The sequence below is a fragment of the Lygodium microphyllum genome, chromosome 14, assembly GCF_053477565.2.
Source record: "Lygodium microphyllum isolate KBCC chromosome 14, Lygodium_microphyllum_v1.1.10, whole genome shotgun sequence".
NCBI lineage: Eukaryota > Viridiplantae > Streptophyta > Polypodiopsida > Schizaeales > Lygodiaceae > Lygodium > Lygodium microphyllum.
Window position 1 is genome coordinate 143,758,985 of NC_141148.1, and position 24,722 is coordinate 143,783,706.

General features: G+C 41.8%; 1 pseudogene; it reads right to left on the bottom strand.

Moving 5' to 3' along the window:
• Nucleotides 1–4,525: 4,525 nt before the first annotated feature.
• Nucleotides 4,526–24,722, bottom strand: part of LOC148026194 (uncharacterized) — a 124,267-nt pseudogene continuing 104,070 nt past the window's right edge.

Sequence of the window (24,722 nt, forward strand, 5' to 3'; positions counted from 1 at the left end):
AATTTCAGCCTATAGCTGACATCACTAATTCTCTGTTACTTGAAAAGGCCCATAGTATCGCATACTAAGCTTAGTGAAAAGACTTTCCTTGCCTTTCCGCTTCTTTAAGTGTGCCTTTTCAAACCGCAACAGTACCCAATCACCGAGTGAAAATATCAATTCACGACGGTGATGATCAGCAGCTTTCTTTTGCTTTGCTCGAGTCCTTTCAAGGGCATGCTTAACTTTTTGATACATTTCACCCATACTCTGCACATACTGATCTGCGTGAAAGATCTTATCCTTTATATGCAAAATGGGAGGAACCTTTTTACCACCTTCAACAATTTCAAAAGGGGCTTTGCCTATTGATGAATGCATAGTATTATTGTATGCATACTCGACCAAAGGCAAATACTGCTCCCACTTTGACTTGTGCTCTGACACAGTACTTAAGCAGATCCAAAACAATAGAATTTACCTCTTCTGACTGTCCATCAGTCTGTGGATGAAATGACGATGAGAACTTAAGCGTTGTGCCCATGTTCTCAAATATGCCTCTCCAGAATAGACTTGTCATCCATGGATCACGGTCACTGACAATAGACTGTGGCATACCATGATACTTGAAGACATTGCACATAAACAAGCGTGCCATCTGATGTGGTTTTATCTTCTTGACAGGAATGAAATGAGCCTGTTTGCTAAACCTACAAATAATAGTCCATATCCCATCATTTCCTGTCTGTGTCCTTGGAAGATCAAAGATAAAATACATAGCTATGCTTTTCCATGGTTTATCTGGAATAGGCAATGGCTGTAAAAGCCTTGGTGCTTTTTGCCTGCCAAACTTGACCTTCTGGCAAATCAAACACTGCCGCACAAAAGCATCCACGTCTCTTCTCAAAGTAGGCCAATAAAAGAATGTCTCTACTGCCTTGATTATTGCATCAATACAACGATGCCCTGCATACGGTGGAGAATGACTCTCTGTCATAACTTTTCGTCTCAATGGCATAGTCACACATAGTCTACCATGCATCAACATGAAACCATCCTTGAGAAGATAATGCTCATGATGTTGTCCATTGACAAGCTGATCAAAGATCCTTGCAAAATCTTCATCATCAGCATACTGTTCCTTCATATCATCAAGCTCATGATGATAAGGAATTGACACAGCTGAAATTTGTGGCTTCCTTGACAAAGCATCAGCCACAACATTTTTTTTGTCCTCCACATGCACAATCTGAAAATGGAACATTGACAAAAAGTTTGCCCAACGCATATGCTTTTCTGACAACTTAGTTTGAGTTAAGAAATAACGCAATGTCTGATGATCTGTTTGGACAACAAAATCTGCCCCAAGTAGGTAGTGTTTCCAATAAGAAAGTGCATGAATCACAGCCAGCAATTCTTTCTTATAGACTTGCATAGTCTTCTCTGGCCCTTGCAAGATTCTGCTTTCATAAGCCACTACCTGACCATCTTGCATTAACACTGCACCAATGCTATTGCCACATGCGTCACACTGGACAACAAATGACTTTCTAAGATCTGGCAGAATGATCACTGGACTAGAAGTCATCTTTTCTTTAAGAAGATTAAAAGTTGAAATCTCTTTTTGTGTTCACTGGAAAGAGACTCCTTTCTTCTGTAAAGCATGTAAAGGTGAAGCAATCTATGCAAAATTGCGAATGAACCTCCTGTAGTAAGAACACACACCCAAGAAGCTTCTAACATCATGGACAGTCTTCAAATCTGGCCATGTTCTAATTGCTTCAACTTTAGCAGGATCCGTTTGGACACCATCCTTTGACACTATGTGCCCCAAAAACTGGATTTCTTCCAAGAAGAACTCACTCTTCTTGCCATTGATAAACAGCTTATTATTGCAAAGCTCATCAAAGATTGCTTTCAAGTGTTCTCTATGCTCCTGTTCATTCTTTGAAAAGACAATCATGTCATCAAAGAATGTACCAACAAACTGCTTGTATGGACGAAAAATCCTGTCCATCATTCGATTAAACGTAGCAGGAGCATTAGTAAGTCCAAATGGCATTACCAAGAACTCATAGAGACCAAACGTGGTCCTAAATGCAGTCTTATGTACATCCTCTTGCTTAATCCTGATCTGGTGGTATCCACTCTTCAAATCTATCCTGCTGAAAATTGACGCTCCTTCCAAACGGTCGAGGATGTCGTCAATTCTTGGAATGGGGAACCTGTTCTTGATGGTACTCTTGTTCAACGCTCGATAATCTATGCACATGCACCAAGAGCCATCCTTCTTCTGCACTAAGAACATTGGTGAGCAAAAGGGAGATGAACTTGGCTGAATCAGCCCTTTTTCCAATAGCTCATTCACCTGGCTCAATATCTCTTTCTGTTGGGCTGCACTAACTCTATATGGAGGTCTATTTGGTGGGCTACTGCCTGGCACCAAATCTATTGTATGATCCTCAGACCTCTCTGGTGGCATCTGGTGGCAACTGTGATGGTAATGAGTCAGAAAAACAATCACTGAACTGAGACAAGAAAGCAGACCTGTCTCTATCTAACATAGAAAAATTTGACTCATCATTATCCTTGACATCATGTGCAAAAATCAAGTACGCAGAAAGATAATTCTTTATTACAGATGTAATGGCAGAAGCCGATACAACCGATACAGACTCTCCTTTAAGCTTCACATCAAGCACATGAGTTTTTCCTCTATGTTCCAAAGTCAATGTCTTGTTAAAGGCATCCAATCCACCATGCTTTCTGAACATCCATGGCATTCCCAACAAGACATCATAGCCTTCAAGTGGCATGATATAAAATTCATCTACATCAACATAAGACTGTACATGAAGACGTAGCTTTCCAAGAATGGGTGTCACAGACTCTGAGTGGCCAGGACATGCCAACCCTGCCTCTGTTGTGTAGCCCATCTCATCTGCTTTGATGCCCAAAGTAGAAGCCAACTCTGGTGAGATAAAGTTTGCCTTAGCTCCTGGATCAAAGAAAATGAGTACATGTTGATCCCTAACTTTACCCCAAGCTCTGCAGAGCTCATTAACATCGGAGTGTGGTTTGTCTCCTAGCATATCTGGCACTAAACTTGCTGAAGGTTTGGGCTTCTTTCCTTTCCTGTCCTCTTTATCATCATCAGCTGATCTCTTATTCTTGTCCGGACAGTTAGATGCAATATGACCAGTCTGCTCACAAATAAAGCATTTCCTCTCAGCCATTAAAGCCTTTCTCTCTTCAAGAGACTTGCGTACAAAAGGTTTCTTCTGGTCCTTTGATTGTTGTCCAAAGGACTTGGCTGGTTTCTTCTTGAACTGCCAAAGTTTACCTGTGCTTTGAGAATTCTGATAAACCTGTTTACCAAATGGCTTCTTTGCTGAAAATTTTTCAGATTTGTCATGTTTAATGCTGCCCCCAAATCCACTTGACTGTCCCAACAATAATGCATTTCATGTGGTGGCATTCTCAATTAATTGAGTCAAAGTGGTGACCTTTGTCTTTGTACAATAATTCCGGAGTTCCTTGGGCAGCCCGCAGCAATATTTCTCTATCTGCTCGGTCAATGGCACAACCCTGTAAGAAGTGACTGGAAGTAAAGCCTCCCAAAACTTCTTGTTATAGTCTTCCAGATCCTTGCATTTAGATGCATCCAAATTGTGCCAAGCTGACATAACATCGATCTCAAATTCATTGGTCAACCAAGCAGAAGCAAATACTTGCTTAAAATAAGTCCAAGTGGCAGGAGCCTGTCCTTGCATCAACATTGTACTCCACCACTGACTAGCATTGTCTTTAAGAAAAGTGGCAGCTTTCCAGACCTTAGAAGGCTCTGTAAAGTTTCCTCCTGCAAATGCGGCATCAAATTGCTGTAAGAAAGAAAGAGCCTTAGTCCTATCTTCAAATCCTCGAAAGATGTCAAACTGCATGGCTGCACCACCTTCCTTGTATGGCTTTGGCTTCTCATGAGCCATCAAAGGGTCCGTAGGATATGCCTGAAACATAGGAACACTAACAGATGGCTTGGAAGTTGTCGGACCACTGACTACAGGGCTTGTAGACACAATACTTGCTTGTTGATTTTGATAACCAGCCATACCAAAAGTGCCCTGTGGCATGCCAAAACTGCCCTGAACACCCTGAAATCCAGGCTGCATGCCTATATTGCCATACATGGGGTTTGGCATAAAACCCGGTGTACCCCCAAACACTGTTCATGGTACATAAATCTGGTTTCCAGGTGCATAACCAGCCATACTCTAAAATACAGATCCACCTCCAAAGTACCCAGGATGTACAGAGGTCGGTGGAAAAACCTGTGGTAAAGCCTGAAAACTGTTTCCGTGTCCATTTAGGCCAAGCTACTGTAAAGTGGCAAGCTGAACTAGCAATGCCTGTGTAACTAGCGTTTCCGCCACTTGTTCCTGGACAGTCGAAACCAATCTTGGAGTCTCCATTGACTGAATCAAGTTGACTAGGAGGGGAAAATCTGCCCAAGTCTGAATCTTCTGGTTGGAGTGCAGAATTGGCCATTTCAGCCTGCTGTATTTACTGGTTCAAACCTGTTCTGAAACCCGTTTACAACTGTTACTGTTCCCTGTACTATTCAGCTCACTGTAATTACTAGTTCAGACCTGTTCTGACACCTGTTTTCAGCTCATATTGTTCCCTGCACTGTCCTACATCATCTGTGCTAAGTGCCCCTTGATACTGACATCAATTGGGCTCTGAAATACCCTTTGAACAGTACAAAATCAAATCTGGTTTAGTGCTGTTTTAGGCACTTGCTTGGTGAGGTTACCACCCTCACTTGTCCCTGCTGGGAACTGCAAACAACTGCTCCTGTTCCTGGAGAAAGGAGGCTCTTGCCTCATGCAAAAACAGCATATTCCCACACAGCTGTACTTGAATCAGAAGAAAGGCCCTTGATTCTACAGCATAACCATACTGTTAGGGAGAGAAAGAGAGAGAGTAGGAAGCAAGCTCAAGCCTCTGTGCATCATAGACAAGGTAGACCAGCTCTCAAGAGCTCTCCATCTACAACAATCCATCTCCCTTTCATCAAAATGAGCCCCCCATGCATTGAAACTCGTTTTTGTGCTGCCCTCTCTCTCTCTCTCTTTTGGGAATTTATGCCCAAATTATTGACCCAAATCAAGTTGACTAGGAGGGGAAAATCTGCCCAAGTCTGAATCTTCTGGTTGGAGTGCAGAATTGACCATTTCAGCCTGCTGTATTTACTGGTTGAAACTTGTTTACAACTCTTACTGTTCCCTGTACTATTCATCCCACTGTAATTACTGGTTCAGACCTGTTCTGACACCTCTTTTCAGCTCTCATTGTTCCTTGCACTGTCCTGCATCATCTATGCCAAGTGCCCCTTGATATTGACATCAATTGGGCTCTGAAATACCCTTTGAACAGTCCAAAATCAGTTTTGGTTTAGTGCTGTTTCAGGCACTTGCTTGGTGAGGTTACCACCCTCACCTGTCCCTGCTGGGAACTGCAAACAAATGCTCATGTTCCTGGAGAAAGGAGGCTCTTGCCTCATGCAAAAACAGCATATTCCCACACAGTTGTACTTGAATCAGAAGAAAGGCCCTTGATTCTGCAGCATAACCATACTGTCAGGGAGAGAAAGAGAGAGAGTAGGAAGCAAGCTCAAGCCTCTGTGCATCATAGACAAGGTAGACCAGCTCTCAAGAGCTCTCCATCGACAGCAATCCATCTCCCTTTCACCAAAATGAGCCCCCCATGCATTGAAACTCGTTTTTGTGCTGCCCTCTCTCTCTCTCTCTTTTGGGAATTTATGCCCAAATTGTGACACATGGCATCCATGTAACAATTATCCTATTTAAACCTTTCGGTCTAAAATTCTCCATCCTCGGTTCAAAATTTGACCTCGGCACACCAGAGGATTAATCCTCATACAAAAACGAAGATAATGACGGGAACGGATTCTAGGGTCCAAAAATAGTAACTCCCTAAATTTTAGGAGTTGCTTCCATTGCATCCCTACTAGTCTTCTGACCATCTTTGCAGACTATGGCGACATCCAAATTTGTAATGTAGCTCGTTTGAAAGTGAATTTCCATTGATGACCCCACATGGACTAATCTCTTGAAGATTTGTCCATCTTCACTTTGAACTAGTCTCTTCCAGGCTAGTTCTTCAACACATTTGTCCATATACACTTTCACAAGTCTCTTCCAAGCTTGTCAATCTACAGTGCCATCAGTCTCTTCCAGACTTATATTGGACTTTTAACTGTCCAGTCTTGACTCACTAGACATTCTTGTCCGTTTCACAAACTGGCCATGCAATTCAGGCGTTTAGATTTCAAGAGGGATCCTTCCAAAAAGAAAAACCAAATAAAATATGTAATAAAGAAATCAACAAAAAGGTAATAGTTGTCACAGTCTTGTGACAGCTATTATCTAGGTTGGGTAATCTATTATTATTGCTAGTGTCGGTTTTATTTCTTCTTAGCTTGTTTGGCCACTATCTTGGAGGCTTGACTTGCCAATTGGCAAGTATCAAGGCTGTGGCTCCCAAACCCCTTTGCAATGGTTAATGAATCTACATTGCAAAAGAAGTTTTTCATTCCATGAATATCCAGGAGGGCATGCCTAAAGGATGGCATGAAGAAACACGAGCAAGTAGATGATTATGACCACCAAGAATGTTCGGAGTCAAGACATAAAAGAGATCAAAGTATGACTAATTCTAGGGTTCAAAGGGTCTAAATGGATGATACCATGGAAAATCACAAAGGAAGGAAATAATTGAGCAACTTTGGAGTTCGAAGACATGGAAGATAAGTTGAATTATGAAAGCATTCAAAATCCTTCAAGGGAACCAAAATGGGTGTCATAGATGAGCTTACATTTGCACAAATTAAAGAATAACTAAGTAAAGTCACTAAGATGAAAGTGGCAAAAAATGAGGGAGAATGGTTAGTTTGTCAAGGGTACAAAGCCATCATAGGAGATCAGAAGCCTAAGCACTTAGTTGCTTGATGGTCATGATGTATTCAACACCTTCTATATTATTTTCTTTTTTGTGCCAATGGGACCTTGAAGTGGACTTTTTTGGTGCCAATGGCAATCCAAATTAGATTTTTCTTTGTGCCCATGGCAACTTGAAGTGGATTGTAATTAAAATCTTGATGTATGTCACCTTGCCCTTTTATGCCTTAAAGGCACGTTTAAAAAGACATAAGTAACTTTGTGTGTGTGTGTGTGTGTGTGTGTGTGTGTGTGTGTGTGTGTGTGTTTTTTCATTAATCTTTTGCATTTTGCATTTTTAAGGTAATCTTTATCTATCAAATTATTTCACATTGCTCCCTTCCTCTTACATTAAGGTCTATTAGTATGCGTGGGCTCAGAGCATTTTCAAGCCTCTCATCACCTTTCTCTAATAGTTTGAGGGCAACACCTACTGCTGAGTTTTAGTGTCACTAACCAAGCCCGCGAGAGGAATGCTTGTTTTAGCAAGTTTGCAATTTGGGACTAGGGAATGGGGCTTTTAAGACTCACTAGAGTGCTTACATGCTTGTTGGAGTCAGAGCTAGACTTAGTAATCGAGATAAGAAGATTGAAGTTCAAGTTTAGAAAATGTGAACCAATGTGCAAGAGGAGATAGAAAAGGAAATCAAATTAAGGAGGTGGATAAGCAAGGCTCATATAACAATGCCAAATTTGAAAGAAAAATGGTTCGATTGCATGGTACCATGGAAATCACAAAGCAAGTAAATGGCTAACTTTGGGATTTGGAAACATGTAAGGTTAAAGTTGAAGTACGAAAGGAATCAAAATGTTTTAAGAGAATCAATATGTGAATCGTAAATTAACTTACATGCATATAGTTCAAAGCATGACCAAGTGATCACCAAGATGAAGGTGGCTAGAAAAAAGGAAAAATTGTCAATTTATATTGATGCCATCATAGAAAGATCATTTCCTTAGGGAAATGAAGTTTTTTTTTTGTGGGAATGGTGCCTTGAAATGGATTTTATTTTGTGCCAATGGTACCCCAAAGTCGATCTCTTTTTATGCAAATAATACCTTGAAGTGGATTGTAAATAAAAACCTTGATATATATATATCTTTGCTATATAATGCCTTGGGGTGTTTAAAAGGATGTTAACTCAACCTTGTGTGTGTGTGTGTGTGTGTGTGTGTGTCCTCTCTCGCACCTCACTCGTTGTTATAGTCAAGAATACATCTTGTGACAAGACTTGCTTCAATAGGTCTAATTTCACTACTTGTGGAAACTTTAATGTAGTAAGTCCTTACATATCAAGGTCTTTTGAAACTCATACAATGGTTATAACCACAACTTGATCCAATTAGTGCCCACTTTTGATTATTGCCTCAATGGGAAGCTCTCAATGCTATAAATGTCATGGTGTCAATGTTGATTACTTGTTGAGTGCATTTTTAGTTGCAACAGCTTCAACTTGCATTAGCTTGCTAGGCTTATCTCATTAACCATTGTTAACTTCATCCGGCAACAAGTGATGGGAAAGAAAGCAAGGCACTATTTTTTTTAGAATGGTGCTAGTTTGGTAACACCGAGAAATATCCAATGTAATTTGAGTGCCATGCTCACTTCCATGTAAGTTGCAATAATCATTGCAGAGTGGAATCCCACTTAGCTTTAACATCTACTTATAAATGAAAGGTCAATTTTGATGGACAATAGAATGGTTTATGTACTTCAGAGGTGTAAGGGGTTCGATCCCTCTAAAACTATGTATAAAAGCCAAAAAGTTAATGAAAGCAATCACTGGAGTGTATGCCAACTTTTGAGTGAGTTCTCTTCTACCTACGTTCTTTTGTCTAAAGCTTCTATGCGGATCGTGTCGTTTGAGTGGATCCATATGAGTGACTACTCCTAGAGTACTATGGAGCCCATGACAGTCAAGCAAAGGAGAGCCATATTGTAGATTCACCACATGGCCACTACAATCGAAAAGCATAGCCATATTGTAGATTCACCACATGGCCACTACAATCGAAAAGCATAGCCAAGCAACAAGACTGCACAAGGGAGTAGGTTTGAGCTTCAATCGAGGTAGGAGTTGGACATTCTAGTTGAGTGCTCTCGTTTTATGTGTCCATGCTGCTTTTAATTTTAGATTTTCCATCCGATCCCACACACGTTGTGATTGCCTGAAACATTTCAACTAACCGACCCTTCATTTGAGTCTACATAATCCCACCCAATTGCTCATTGAATTTGCCTTCTTGATTGGTTGTACGAGTTGACTACTCTTCCATTATCCGCAAGGCTCGATTGGCCAATTTGGACGTTGTGTATGAACCTCAGGCATTAACTAGAAGTCCCATCGCACACAAATACACCATCGAGGGTAAATCACTTGCGCCAAGAATTGTCTCAGTAGAGTCTATGCCTTCTTCTTATGGATACATTTTCGGGTTCTCGATGCATCCTAGGAGTCAACCTCATAGTCCCTAAAATCATACCAGGCTCACTAGTGGATAGACCTCTTTAATATTTCTTTTTTTTCATATTTTGATCCTCTTTCTTACCTTATGTAACTTTGTTGAAGCTACAATATGGCTCTACAATATAGTTCTCTACAATATGGCTCTCTCTTTTTCTTCCAATTCCCTTAAATGTCATGACATGAAATCAAGACAAGGAGGCTTGCATTTCATTACTTGGACCTAGCGACTTGGACACAATGTTCATAGGGAAGATAAAGTGAAAAAGGAGGATGAAGAAATCTGAATCCAGACTTACACTCAAAACAAATAGTACCATCACACTCACTAAAGGGAAGCATGTTACTGATGTAGAAGCCAAAACATCTACTCAAAAAATGAGAGAGAAAAGAAGTGCATGAGTTTGAAGTATCCTAATCCCAAATAACAATTGGAGATTATGGATAAGGTTAGGGACCGACTAAGAGAAGCGCAGGCACATCTAAAGGACATAGAATACCACAAATGCCATTAGAAGGGTAGAACGAGACTACAATGACAAGGTAGTCTACTCACAACCATTGGCAGTAACCCTATGAGGAATTTGAACTAGGAAGACATGTGGGTAGCTTACTTGCCACACTCACCTCAATGCCAATGTCCCTATCACTAGGGCAATTGCTTAACCAAAGCCCAATACTATGGGAAGCTATGAAAAGATGGATTGAAGGACCCAATCAGCTAGAGATAACCACCTTACGGAGCAAGATGCAAACACACATATACTAAGCCTAACTCTAAACATATTGTGAAGGATCCTACAAGCAAATGCCTTTTGGGATGGAAATGCTGTCATACTCATTATTGTGTTAATCAATGTAACACAAGGGAATTGTTGACATCGGAGTAGGGATTAGTGTTCTAAATCATGCCATCTTGTAACCTACATGTAGAAATAGCGCGATTTAATGTCACATTAGCTAATGGGATGAAGTCAGACCATTTAGAGTGTTGAAGGATTGGTTGCTTAAGATTGCAGGAATCCAATTCTCTATGAACTTCATAGTCATGAAAGGGGTAGACTATGATATCCTATTGGGACATCCATCGATGTGCAATGGTCGAGTGATTGAGGATTGGGAAATTGGGTTGATGTTCTTTGGAAATTGCTCAGAAGTAGTTAGAATAGAGGCCGACACGTGGAAGAATTCACCCATTGACTTGGACGCTATCTCTGCACTACTTAGAGGGGATGTGAAGACTATGCCTAATTATGGACCTCTCACAAAGTACATCCCTTGCCCTGATGATGAGTGAGATGGGATGCATGTACTAGCTACAATTGATTTGCCTTTCTTAGATGATGAAGATGAGTATAAGCATGCCGCAATCAAATTGAGCAGACTCCTTCCACCATAGCTTTTGCTTCCACTCTGTGCTTCCACTTCAAAGCTCATTCCCTTCACCAATCGTTCGCGTAGTTTGAGGACATCAATGAAGGAAGCCTATAAGATGTACATTGGGGTTGGTTGTGCAGAGGACCCATCACTATTTGGATTTTAGCCTTGTTATAGCTCTCTTTCTTTATAGATGTCAGATACACCCGAGGGTTGTAAGTTGATGGTATGGCATGTCATAATGCCATCGTGAATGTACGGTATGGTTTTGCAAAGAAAACATAGTGTGTAAAAACACAATGAAAACATAATGAACTCAAACAAGCATGCAGAACACAAAAAGAGAGAAGATGCACCTGATGTGCATACAATTGAGCAGATTATCATCGAACTCTAAGCCTGCAAAACCCCTAGTATTGCTTGTTGATGGAATAGTCAGAACGGAAAGGTTGGAATCAGGTCAAAGCTATAGCCACCTGGAGAAACACCCTCATCTAGCGAAGGCTACGAGTTTAACTATGAGTTGCAATTTAGGGGCTTAGGTCCATTCCATGTGTGTGCAATGAGTAGAACTAGCAATGTGAGACTAGAGATGCTTGATGGTGAACGTATATGTTGTTTTTAATGGCAATTGAATTAAAAAAAAATATTTGCTAGTGTACCCACTACATGGACTCCTGATGGCATTACTATCGATTGCCATTTGTGCTGTCACAATTATTGAATTTGATCTTGAAGATGAGGAACTTATTTCTAGCAACTTATTTGAGAGTCAAGTTAACAGCTAGAAAAAAATATACAACAGATTCCATCATCGATGAAGGTGCAAGATGTAATGACATGACCTACAATGACTAGTTTGGGTCAATCGATGTTGATTCCAACTACTGCCAAAGTGGACCCATACGGAGGCACGCCTTATGCACTGCTAGGTAAATGCGAAGTAATGTTGACCATCAACATTGAGAGCTTGCCAACCATCTTCTATATGTTGCCTAATAGGGAAGGGTTAGGGAATGAAACGTTATTGGGATGTCCATTTATATGACAGATCGAGTGACTGACTGATTTTGAAACTCAACACATACATTTGGAATTACCCAATACATGGATCATCATCACGACTTTCAGTAGGGGCACACCGCCATTGACAATGAAGCCCTTACTTAACATGACCTCCACAAAGAGGAACCATGACTTTCTCAAGCAATTGCTTCAAATGCACAAAGAACAATGCCAGCCAGTGAGCAAGCTTGCTCGACCAAAAACCGAACCACAAAGGTGGATCCTAAAAACAAACCGCAAGACTATAGACCACCAACCTCATGCACATTGGGGCCACAAATCCCCAAGAGAAATCCCACATGTAGGAGACGTCCGCATCATAGCCATAATTGAAGTAGGTGGGTCCCCAAATGCTTGTTGCAAGCATAAGGATATTATGGTGGAAACTCTTGGATTTGATTGCCCAAACTCTCGTGTATCGCCATTTCCCACAACTGACTTGCTCCACCTCCATCTCCACCACCCCGCATGCGTTAGTTAATGGCCGCAAGCCAATCTATAGGTGCAAAATGTCTCCCTTACCCTCTGGTCCCAATGACCATTTGTAGAGCCTAATAGAAGACCCATGGTTTGAGTCCTCTTCTACTCATGCCCACTAGATGGACTATGCAAGAGAGCTTCCCACGCCATCAAAAGTCCCACATGACTCACTACCTCCACAAAAGGCCAATGAGGGCAATATGACTCCTGTTGTTTGCTGATGCCATCCCCTTGACATTGGCCAACCAAGGACCACAAATTACCCAAACTATCTCTGATAACACCACCACTGCAGCTCAATCTGGCAACTTGTCCACCACGACCAATCATGTCAATGAGCACAACCAAACAAAGCCAGCCCTTTAACCTAGGTTGAATCCTTCCTACAAGCGGCCATCTATTCTAGCACTTACTCCTAGCTTGGGTTTTGATATAGCTGAAGACAGTCTTGTGCATTCATAGCTTGGATAGCACCTTCACCCTATTTGCCTATAACTACGATAGGCTAGACCTTGGCTTCTTGGATGAGACCATGGCTCAAGTCATTACTTCCCTGCCTTGCTCATGGGAAGAATTCAATTTTTTTTTCAAAACACCTCCTTACTCATTGATGAGTTGATTGCCATGTAAATTTTGCATGAAAGAGCTCTTAGGGGCTATCTCATCACCTCTTTTGAGTGCACCCATGTCATGACCACTCCTAGTGACCTCGGGCACTTGGATCAACTAGCTGCATCCGAGTCACGATTTCTATAGAAGTGGTTTATGCTGCATGTGTAGCAGGAGCGCACTAGGGCCCAATCATAACCAATGTTGAGCAACACCATGTCATCAAGGCATCGAAAAATGATCAAACTTACACTATGCCTACCTCGTTTTGCATCCTTGTAATGACCTGCAATTGATTGCTTGAGGAGAATGTCTAGCTCCACCCCTACCTTGACAGAATTCTCAATGAGGGGAGCTTCATATCGCCAACATGATGAACTCAGGAGACTTCTTGGATGGATGTCATCAACTACATAATGCATGTTGGCATACACCCATAGGACATGGATCATTATGTAGCATTGGACTATAACCCTTAGTTCTACCATTGGCTCCTGCAAACCCCGTAACGTAGGGACACATGGGAGATTGAAGACACAAAAATAGACACAAGGGAGACCAGACACACAAAAACACTAAAAGTCAACACTCGAGTGTCGAACTAAAGATGCCAATCTTAACTAAGGTTGAAGTGCTAGTGGCAATAGTATTTTTTCATGCCTCTAAAATTGAGCCTTCATTTTTAACTTCCATTGTCGATTTGAGTATATAAGATCTCACATAGCTGTTAGGGCGTGTATATAAAGTTCAAAAAGTGAATGAGAGCTCATTCTTTGGTGCATAGCAACAAGAGACTCCTCTTATTCTCTTTTTCTCTTCTCTTTTCTTGCTTGTGTGTGCTTAAGAGAGGGAGTGTGAGAGTGTAAAGGAGTGAATGTGTGAGGGTGAGGGATCAAGGAGGTGAAGCTCTCCACCATCTCCTTTCTTCTCCTTCTCTTGTCTTGCGCGCGGCTATGGAGGATGGAGCTTGGAGGTGGAGGTTTGAGGATGCTTGAGCTTGCATCAAGAATCGTGGAGCTACTTGTGTGCTTGAGGGAGGAGGCAACTCATTCAGGCATCGAGGTAAGCTCACTACACCCCAGTAGGATCGAAGGCGCACCGGCTAGGTGAGAGATAGCCATAGGTGCTCGCTTAAAACGCTTGAATGAATAAGCAATCCATGGATCTTGGTGGTTGAGCATTTTTGTTCCATTGCCAGAATCAACATATTCAAGCTTGAGCACTTGCACGCCTCAAATCGAGCATTGAAGTAAGGGTTTCGTCCCCAAACCAAAGCTTGAGATAGGTAGGAAGTTTTGGGTTTTTTAATATTCATAACAACTAAGTATTTTGGTTATTTTGATGGTTTGATTATTAGAAGAGTAGGAGAAATGATTTCAGTACTTTGGTTTCGATTCTTGTTCCATTTAAAGTAGGTTAGGATTAAGAAATCGGATTGGAAAGCATAGGGTTTGCTGCTGTAAAACATGCCTAAACAAGGCACAAATCAAGAAAGACTGGGAAAAAGAGTGCTCAAGGGGATTAAGGTTGACAAGTGAGTGATTAGGAGTGGCAAGACCTTTGCCGGGAAGGGGTTTAATAGCCAAGAGGCCAAGGGAGAGCTCATTTGAAACCTTGGTTGAGAGAGAGAGAGAGAGAGAGAGAGAGAGAGAGAGAGAGAGAGAGAGAGAGAGAGAGAGAGAGAGAGAGAGAGAGAGAGAGAGAGAGAGAGAGAGAGAGAGAGAGAGAGAGAGAGAGAGAGAGAGAGAGAGAGAGAGAGCTCCATTGCGTGCATTCACTTCGATCTTGTCGCCGACAAGTTTGTTGCCTGTTAGGTATATCCAAACCTTCTCCTTAATCCATAGATAGGATCTGGAAGTTCTTGACAAGTATGAAGCCTTGAATCTCTTGGCGTGTCGAATTTTTCACCATTTCGGCAAGAAACGTGCTGCGTTTGGCCCATCTGAGCGGCTTGATATTGGGCCAAGTCCCAGAATTCGCCCTTGGCTACTCATCTTCGGCCATTCGGCATGTCCGAAACCAGCCTCACACATTCAGATACGTAGCCCTCGACCCTCGGCCTACCCAACTTAGCCCAATCCACTCAGCCCTCGGACATAGCATCCACTTAGCCCTTAGCCATTTGGCCCATCCAAACTCCATATTCGGCCTTAGCCCACTTGTGCCACGTGTCGTTTCGACTTGTTGGGCTGAATATGATTTTTTTTTTAAATTCTTAAATTTTACACCAGACCCACCTAGATATCGATTGTATGAACCTCTTAAGGCCATACAAACACTTGAAACACCTTTCTGGCGCAAGGAATAGAAGAATCAGTGAGACGTAGACGTAGAGACGACACTAGTCGACTATCTAGCGATTTGGCATGTTAGCGGAATCAAGCGGAGTTGTAGACCCCCAATAAAATCTTGACTGAGCGGAAGGCGCAGCAAAAACCCTATAACCCGATGAGGACGAACATACAAGCCTATTATGCAAAACCATAAACGAGAGTGCAAGAGCTGCTTGGACACTTTGTTTTCTCACTCACTCTAACTTCCAACACTCAAAACACACTTAAGAAAAGCTAAAAGCTTGATTGCGCATAGTGCACAGAAAATAATACACACAATACATAGAGTGAGGGTAAGTTGAGCCACGACAGTGGAGCAAAGTGCAGCAGTATTAGCAACATCACTACTGGCAGGGTTGGAGTTAGCCAAGGCTCTAAGAGCCAGTTGAAGATTCCCATAGTAGCGAAGCAACCAACAACCCCTATAGCTTCATAAAGCAGTTCGAGCAGGTCTGCGAGGCCAATGGCCTCACTAATCTCACTCAATGCTCACAAGCTTTCGGTCTGTGCTTAGGCAATAAGGGTAGGACCTAGTACAGAAGTTTAGATGTTGCTCCAATGCAATCTCACAAACGTCCCTTCCACCCACGTCTTTGGTGCATACCAAAGCCTGCTACCTTCGACGGTGAGTGCCATGGGATTGACACTCATCTAGGAGGGGGGTAATGTTAACCCTCAAACAAACAAGCTGAAAAATCTGAAAAATCTAAAGTGGAGGGCAAGGCTAAGGCAAAAGTGGAACGGGAGACAAAGACACTTCAAGAAGAATATGGAAACACAAGAAGTGCAAAAAAGTCTTAAATAAAGGAAAACGACACATAAGAAAAAGCGCAAGTCAATACTTTTGTAAAAGAGTGCAAGGCACATCATGATTTAATTTAAGAGTGTCGGCGGGCTTTCACCCGTGCAATTTGTAAAGGTAGATGGGCGGTAGGAAGGAAGCTAGGAAGATAGGAGGACAATGGAAAAAGGGCTTAGAGGCTATGGGGCCGGCCATGTAAAAAAGGGGGATAAGGGGATGACCGCCCAAAAGGGATTTAGGGTTTTGTATATAAAGTTGAAAAGTGAATGAGAAGCTCATTCTTGTGTGTGACCAAAAGTGGCTCTCATCTTCTTCTTCTTGTTCTTGCTTGCTTGAGCTTGTGCTTGAGAGAGGGAGTGTGAGAGTGTAAGGGTGAGGGACCGTGGTGGAGAAGCTCTCCATATTCGCCTCTCTTATTCTCTTCTCTTCTCTTATCTTCTTTTGCTCGCGGTGATGGAGCTTGGAGCATGGAGCTTGAGGATTGAGCTTGCTTGAAGCTTGCACTTGGATTGTGGAGCTATCGAAGTGCTCGGGAGAGGAGGCAACTCAATCGAGCATGGAGGTAAGCTCACTACACTCGTAGAGATGGATAGCGCGTCGTCTATGTGAGAGGTAGCCATTAATGCTCGGCTTGGAACGGATGAAACAATTAACGATCTGTGGGTCTTAGCAGTTGATCACCTTTACATTTTGGTTCCGTTATCGAAACCAACGGATTCAAGCCTTAAGCGTTTGCATGCTTCAAATCGAGCATTGAAGTAGGGTTTTCCCAGAACTGGTGTTTGAGGTAGATATGTAGGAAGTGAGGGAGTTTGAGGAGGTATTCAATCTCCTTAGCAAGTAGGTTTTTGGTTTTTTGGAATTGGGAAGGTAGGTTGGAGTAGCATAGGTACTTTCTTTATGATTTTTGTTTGCATTTGGGTAAGATAGGAGCAAAACATTTGAGCATGCAGTAGGGTTTTATGTTGCTGTATAACAGGTTGAAACAGGGAAAAGAAGGGCAAAAAATAAAAATTTTGGGTTAAATGTTGGTAAGGGGAGCAAGACTAAGGTGAATGCAAGTCTGGACAGGATAATAGGAGGCTAGGAGTGGTAGGAGAGACCTTAGTTTGCATTTCAGGGATTCATGGAGCTGGAGAGAAAGGGAGAGCTTCATTGTGTGGACCTCCTTCAATTTTGTCGCCGAGGAGTTCTTCGTCAATTACAGGTACTCCCACACCTTCTTCTACATGAGTAGCCAGGATTTGGAGGTATTCAACAGTAGGAAGGCCTCAATCATTCGGCGTGACAAGTTCTGTGCAAGTTCGGTGAAAAACACATCGCGTTCAGGCCGTTCGAGTGACGACGATTCTGGACTGAGTCCCAGAATAGGCCCTTGGCCTATATGACTCGGACCACTTGACTCGAATGCCAACCACTTGGATCACTTAACTCAGACACTCATCACACGGCCCGTCCAAGTCAACCATTCTAACCAACTTGATATTCGGCCCTCGGCCCTGCCAACTCGGCCCACTACCATTTGGCCATTCGGCCCTTGAACAATCACAGTCGGACTGTCCGAATTTGACATTTGGACCAGTTGCATTTGGCCCTTCTCATTCGGCTCTCGGCCATTCGGACAAGTCGGATCGGACATCGGCCCCTGGAATTCGGACCTATTGGGCCAAATTTGGATTTTTTCAAATATTTAACGTATAGACCTCGAAACCGACCCACAGACCATATAGAGCCGAAAGCACATCATAGATCTATCACTAGACTGAAATCTAGAGCAAGTAGTTCAAAACTTGGCTACGAACGTCCTTCAAATCGCTCATGGTGTTTATTGTAACGGCCTTGGGGCCAAAGGGGACCCCCCCCCCCCCCCCCGCGGAACCCCCACAGAGGGGACTCTCCCCCAAGTAGGTTGGAGAGAATACGTGCATCATGATAGGTCATCCAAGTTAGATCCTAATGTAGTAATGACTCTGCACAAGCATAGATTTTCACTTGCAAAACAACAACCAAAAGCCCATACCTGAACAAGGACAAAGAAAGACCCTAAAACCTGAATGGACCAATCTAGCCAACAAGGGCAAAAAGGCCACACCATAAAAGCATGTATATGTTGCATTTAGACTGCGTCTAGTCAAAATGAAATGGAATAACGTCGAGCTACAACTAGGAGAATGATTAGAAATGACAATCCTAACGATAGATGCACCTTAAATGGCACTACCCAAACGATCCAAGACATTAGTAGAGAATCCACATCGGGTTGTGCAGTCAGGGACTCAAGGGCATGTATTAGAAGGCTTAAATTTATAAGCCAAGACCCAGAAGATGAATACATAGTACTGCCTACTTATCTTAGGGTCAAACTCACTGTAAAAAGGGAGCACTGTATCGATGCTCTCATCGATGAAGGAGTTGATTTTAATATCTTGACCTATGAAGCATGGACCCTACTAGACCAACCAGAGCTCACATCAACTAATGCAACTCTTAGTCCTTATACGAGGGATGCCCACAAGCACTTATAAGGAAGTGCAAAATCCTTGTAACTATTGAAACTAAAAGCTTGCCCATCCTATTCCATGTTCCTCCAAATAGTGCTAATTGTGGAAAGAAAACCCTCTTAGGACGACCCTTCAAAAGGGCGACGAAGTGTGAGGCCGATTACGTAGCGCAGAGGATACACTTGACACTATTGGGTGTGAGGATAATCACAACCTTTAGTAAGGGTGAACTCATCAAACCTCAAGGAAAGGACAATGAACATTCTGACATATTGGGCAAGCCTAGTAACAAGAGCAAGGACTTGCTGAAAGACTTGGTACAAGTGCATGTTGAACAAAGAGAACCAGTGAGTGAGGCCATGCTCAAAACAAGAAGGTCAAGAGATAATACTAAGGATAGGCTTTGGACTTACAAATATCGTAGAAGACCATAAAAGAAGCCTAAGCCTTATAGACGGAGGTATCGATGGAGAGCCAGCACAACGCCGCGATGGATATCCAAAGTGTTGCTACGTGCTCAAGGGTATTACACAGGTAACCAATGGATTTGGGTACCAAAACCCCCTGCTAAACCTCCTCTATCACCTGAAGGCCAGATCGTGTCAAAAGCAAAGAAGCACACAAGGAAATCTAAATGAAAATCCAAGTCTCGAAGTAAGAAACCAAACATGACTATTTGAAAGGTAGATCCTCAACCTAGCGTGCTTAACAAATGGATATTAGATATATCCGTTGAATGTGCACAAAAGCCACTAGTGCCCAAGGAGCCTTTGACTTTCCAAGAGGATAATGAGCACCAAGGGTGCAGTGTTGCTCATGATAAGGATAATTGCTCAATAAAGCAAATGGTAGAGTCATTTAATAGCCATGAGCAAATTGTTCAGCTAGTGCCAAGTCCACCTAGGAGTCCCAAATCTCCTACACCCTCTTTTCCTAAACGGACACAGGAAGCACAACAACAGTCATCAAGTGCAGCTATGCAATCCCAATCTCCATCTCCATCTAAGCTTCCAAATGTCCAAGAAGTGGGACATGACCCCACCCTTAGCTCTCAGCCTAAGAATATGCCTGTCCAATCCATTGTGACTAGCTCAACTGATGCTCTCGATCTGCACAAGTGAATGCTCAAAGGGAAACAAAAGACACAACCACTTCCAATCTGCCTAAGGACTTGACACCACAGTCGGCTAATAGTAGCCACTCCATTGAACTAGTTGCTACTACTTCCAATCTAGAATCACAGCAGTCACAGCCTTTGGCCATGACGATGCCCCTTGCAGAATGTGTCCTTAGCAATTCACCGATGAAAAAGGTGTTGCAGCCAACATCCTTGACGCCTCTAGCACTGCCGAAGCACCTAAAGCCTAGGATTAAGGAGAAAACTCTCGAAGATGTGGTCAAGGAGATGGTGCATCTGACCAATCAACCTAGCAAGGCTGTTCAGCATGTCATAGCTATGTCCCATGAGAACACACCGGAGAAAGAGAGAGCTAAGACCCAACCAAGCACATCAATGCTGACCTAGTTTAGGATCCTGAGTCATTAGGACACACCTTCATTGCCCAAGAATAAGAGGAGAAAAGAGCGAAAACAACGGCAGTTACAAGTGGTTGTGGACACCAAGAAGATTGAGACCAAGAGCATGGAAGAACTTGGGAATAAAGCATTGAATCCACCCACTAAGGAACCCATTGCCATCTCTCCTAACAACGGCAAAACCTCAGACACATCCATGTGTTCTAATAAGTTAAAGCAACCATTACCATCAACGATTGCTTGCAACACTCAATCCACCGACAACAGAACTTACATTGACCAATCAAGAGTGGATACAGCACTGTCACAATAGGTTGACTGAACTATACTAGTCACATCCAAGGGAAACCATGACACAATAACAACAAAGCCTCAAGAGAAACACGAAAACCTCAAGGATATAAGCAATCCTAGCATTGACCAAACTTGCTCATCTAAACCCGACCCCCCTAGCTATGCTAAAGCCTAGAGAAACTCCTAGAACCTTGTAGGAGATGGTTACCGAGGAAGCCTTCATAGAACATAGAAGTGTCATAGAGTGCTTGACTGAGTTGGACGCTAAATTCAAATTATTCGTACGCATCTACGTCCTTGTAGACATAGGCACATTCCCTAAGGAGCAACTTGAGGAATACTTGCCATGTCCTCTATCTTGGGAAGAGCAAGAATGTCTTAACAAGCACTACGAAGCGCACGCAACTCATCTTTGATGAGGAGGCCGACCAACTACGCTTAACTATGACATTCAACGAAGCACTTTGCCAACCAAATCTCTTAGAGATAGAGCAACTTAAGCAACAATTAAAGGGTTGAAGTCAATTTGAAGGACGTTGGTTTGAAAACCGCATTACAATGAACAACTTAGGAGCCCAGATTATGATGGTCTTAGAAGAGCGATTGGCCAAATGGCGGTCTCAAAGAGACCCAACCTATGTGCGCCAACTTCCTTCCGAGTACTAACTACTATTCAGGGTATGGACTTAGCCAGAACTAGCCAAGAGAATTCTCTGGTTGATAAGGTTCTTACTGAGGAGGAGCTACATGTTGCGAGTAGACTTGGACAAGGTACCATGCTACTTGATATTGCAAGATATCTGTTGTTATTAAGTAAGCTGCCATGAGTACTGGATGCATGTGCCACACTCCAGTACAATCTAAGTTCTACAATTGGTTCTTATCCTCACGAAGTGACATGGATTCATGGTGTACATAAATAAACAATGAGTTTTGAGACTGTGCATAGATAGTATCAACACACACAAGCAATGATAGTCAAGCACAAGGAGAAAAGTTTGGGTTTGATAGGCTGAGCTTCTTAGGTCCTTCTCTCACCACATGTTTAGAAGTTATGTGACAATTTCCACCTCCGAGGGAGGGCATGCAGCTCTCACCGCCACCATGCGAAGCCCTAACCAACACCTCTGATGACGTAGATGAGGCACTGTCTCCTTCTACACGCTTTCCCCCGTTTTCAATCTATCCTTCCGGTGACGAGCCCTCCCCCACTCCTTCACAACCACTTTGAGCAACTTGGCATAGGCAAAAATCTTCTACCGGTTGGAATCCACTCCACAGTTGAGCCAGGACAAATATCATCACAGGGGCCAACCCTCTACAACAAATACTGCATGCCTTGCATCCCCCCTCTTCGTCATATACACATGATAATCCACTGTTTAATTCCTTTCAGGCGAATAGCTCTATCATGCCTCAAGGCCTAACTTTTGGTTCACATTTTGCAAGTCCCTCCACAGGAATCCGTCATGGAGCACACAACGCAGTTGACCTGCAATGAAGCTCTCCGTCGTAGAACATACGGCACAAGCACCTCCACTAGAATGCTATGTGCCACCCTAAAGAGGTATGAATTGGGTATATAGTTTTAGTAGAAAAGCTTTTTAAGTTCTTAATTTCTTAACTCAAGTTAACTTGACAACTAGAAAAATAGGAATGCAAAGGGGAACAAATCTCATATAGAGTTAATTCTTTTTTATAGAGAATTGGGTATATAATTTTAGTAGAAAAGCTTTTTAAGTTCTTAATTTCTTAACTCAAGTTAACTTGACAACTAGAAAAATAGGAATGCAAAGGGGAACAAATCTCATATAGAGTTATTCTTTTTTATAATCAAATAATTTTTTTGAATATTAAGAGATTTAGGATGCTCTGCATATGCCATGTAGGATAGGTAAAGGTTCATTAGCAGATTTGTCAATTATAATCTCTTAGAGATAAATAGTGCAAACTTATCAATGTACTACAAGCATATCTAAATATTTACATTGCCAGCTAGGCCCTAAAATTGTGTTCTACAAAATTGACATCATTGCGAAGCTTCCGAGGCTTTGCCTTGCTTGCTTTTACATTTTTGAGCATTCTTTTGTGTGTGTGTGTGTGTGTGTGTGTGTGTGTGTGTGTGTGTGTGTGTGTGTGTGTGTGTGTGTGTGTGTGTGTGTGTTACCAAGAAGCACTAACAAAGTAAACCATAACCACAAAAAAAGAGATGAGCCAATATCATATAGCACCATTGCCACTTATGATTGCGATGCTTTAGGAGTATGCAATTGACAAATACATTTTGCCATGTTCCTTATTTCTTGCATAAAAGTAATGGGAAGTAGCTCATTTTTTTAATATTTATGTGGAGCAAAACCTTGGTTTGCCTTCTTGCAATTATCTTGAGAGCCTTTGGCTACTTTTTTGTGCAAGTGCGCACACTCAACATTTGCTAATTACCACTTGTTTAAGCATAGGGATATCCTTTTTAAAAAAATCTAAATTATAAGTATGTAATAATCATCAAACTCAAATTATATCTTTCGAGGAAAAGTCATGTAGCAAAAAGCCATGTAACAAGGGTCATTTTCAAGCTCTCTTAATCATCTTAGCATTTGCTCTATAAGTAGTGTCCTAAGGCATTTCATCAGGGGAAGGGCAAGAAGCGAGTTTTGTTTGGCAACCCCTCTATTCTTATTCCACATAGTTCACTTATTCCAACCTTAGGTTTACCCACCTCAACTTTTACTGCCACCACTATCGCCACCGCCACCACCACCACCACACACACACACACACATTCTCTCTCTCTCTCTCTCTCTCTCTCTCTCTCTCTCTCTCTCTCTCTCTCTCTCTCTCTCTCTCACAACCCAAAAGTAATTTGTGCTAGCACTCTCGATTGATAGAATCTATATTATATTATATTATCAAAGGTGTTTCAACAAATTCTTCACACACACACACACGCACACACACACACACACTCTCTCTCTTACACACTCTCTCTCATTTGCCATACAAAAGTATTTGTGTGAGTACTCTAGGTTTGACACAACTCATTTTACATTGGATTATGACATGTAACACAACAAATAGTTTGCTCTTTATTTGTAAATAGTTTTCTCTCTCTCTCTCTCTCTCTCTCTCTCTCTCTCTCTCTCTCTGTGTATGATTTACAATACAAAATAATTTCTACATGCTATCTGGATCTAGATTTATATTACATTGACCTCTAGCAAGTGTACTATCGTTCCACAAACTAATAGATAATGATAGTAAAAGTTATCATAAATTTGATCGTAGCCAACCAAGCAAGGCATGTCTCTATTTTCTCAACAAAAAAAAAGCATTTTCTTTAAGAATTAGCAGAGCCTTTACTTTGTTGGTCACACTATGGGTGACGTTGGGAAAGTTCTTCTCTTTCCAAATATGAGATGTAAGTTCTCTTTGCGGTAAGCATGGGTTGGTGTATAAACATGTCTATATTTGCATCCATTCCAAATACTCACTAAGCATTTTTCTTTATACATGGCTCTAGCAACCTCATTAAACATTGGTTAAAAAATAAAAACTCATTATTAAAGCTTCCACATTTGTGGATTATTGTTGTGGTGGCAAGAAGGGATTCTGATTGGTAAAAATAAGTATAAATTCAATGCCTAATCAATATGCTTAATGAGAGAGAGAGAGAGAGAGAGAGAGAGAGAGAGAGAGAGAGAGAGAGAGAGAGAGAGAGAGAGAGAGAGAGAGAGAGAGAGAGAGAGAGAGCATCATCTTGATCTCTCATTGTGCATGTCTTTATAACTTGACATCATGTTGTTGTATTATTAATATTCATAGGCTATAAATATAATTATATTGCTTTGAACTAATTATATGTGTGTACATATGTGTATGCGCATGTTAGAACTTCCAATATAAACACATAAATACATGCACAGATACATATGTATATATATATCTATGTGTGCATTTATATGTGTATATTGACATTTATAAGCTATAAAATATAGTTATATTTCTTTGAACTAACATATGTGTGTACATGTCTGTGTGTATGTGCATGTTAGAACTTCTAATATACCCACATCAATACATGCAGTGTGCACATATATATATGCATATATATTAATGAGAGAGAGGGAGATAAATAGAATTTTTTAGTGACAATAGTTTTTGAATAAGAGAGAGATATGGAAATAAGTTTTTAATCACACACACACACACACACACACACACATGTGCATGAATGCACACACACACACACATAGAGAGACAAA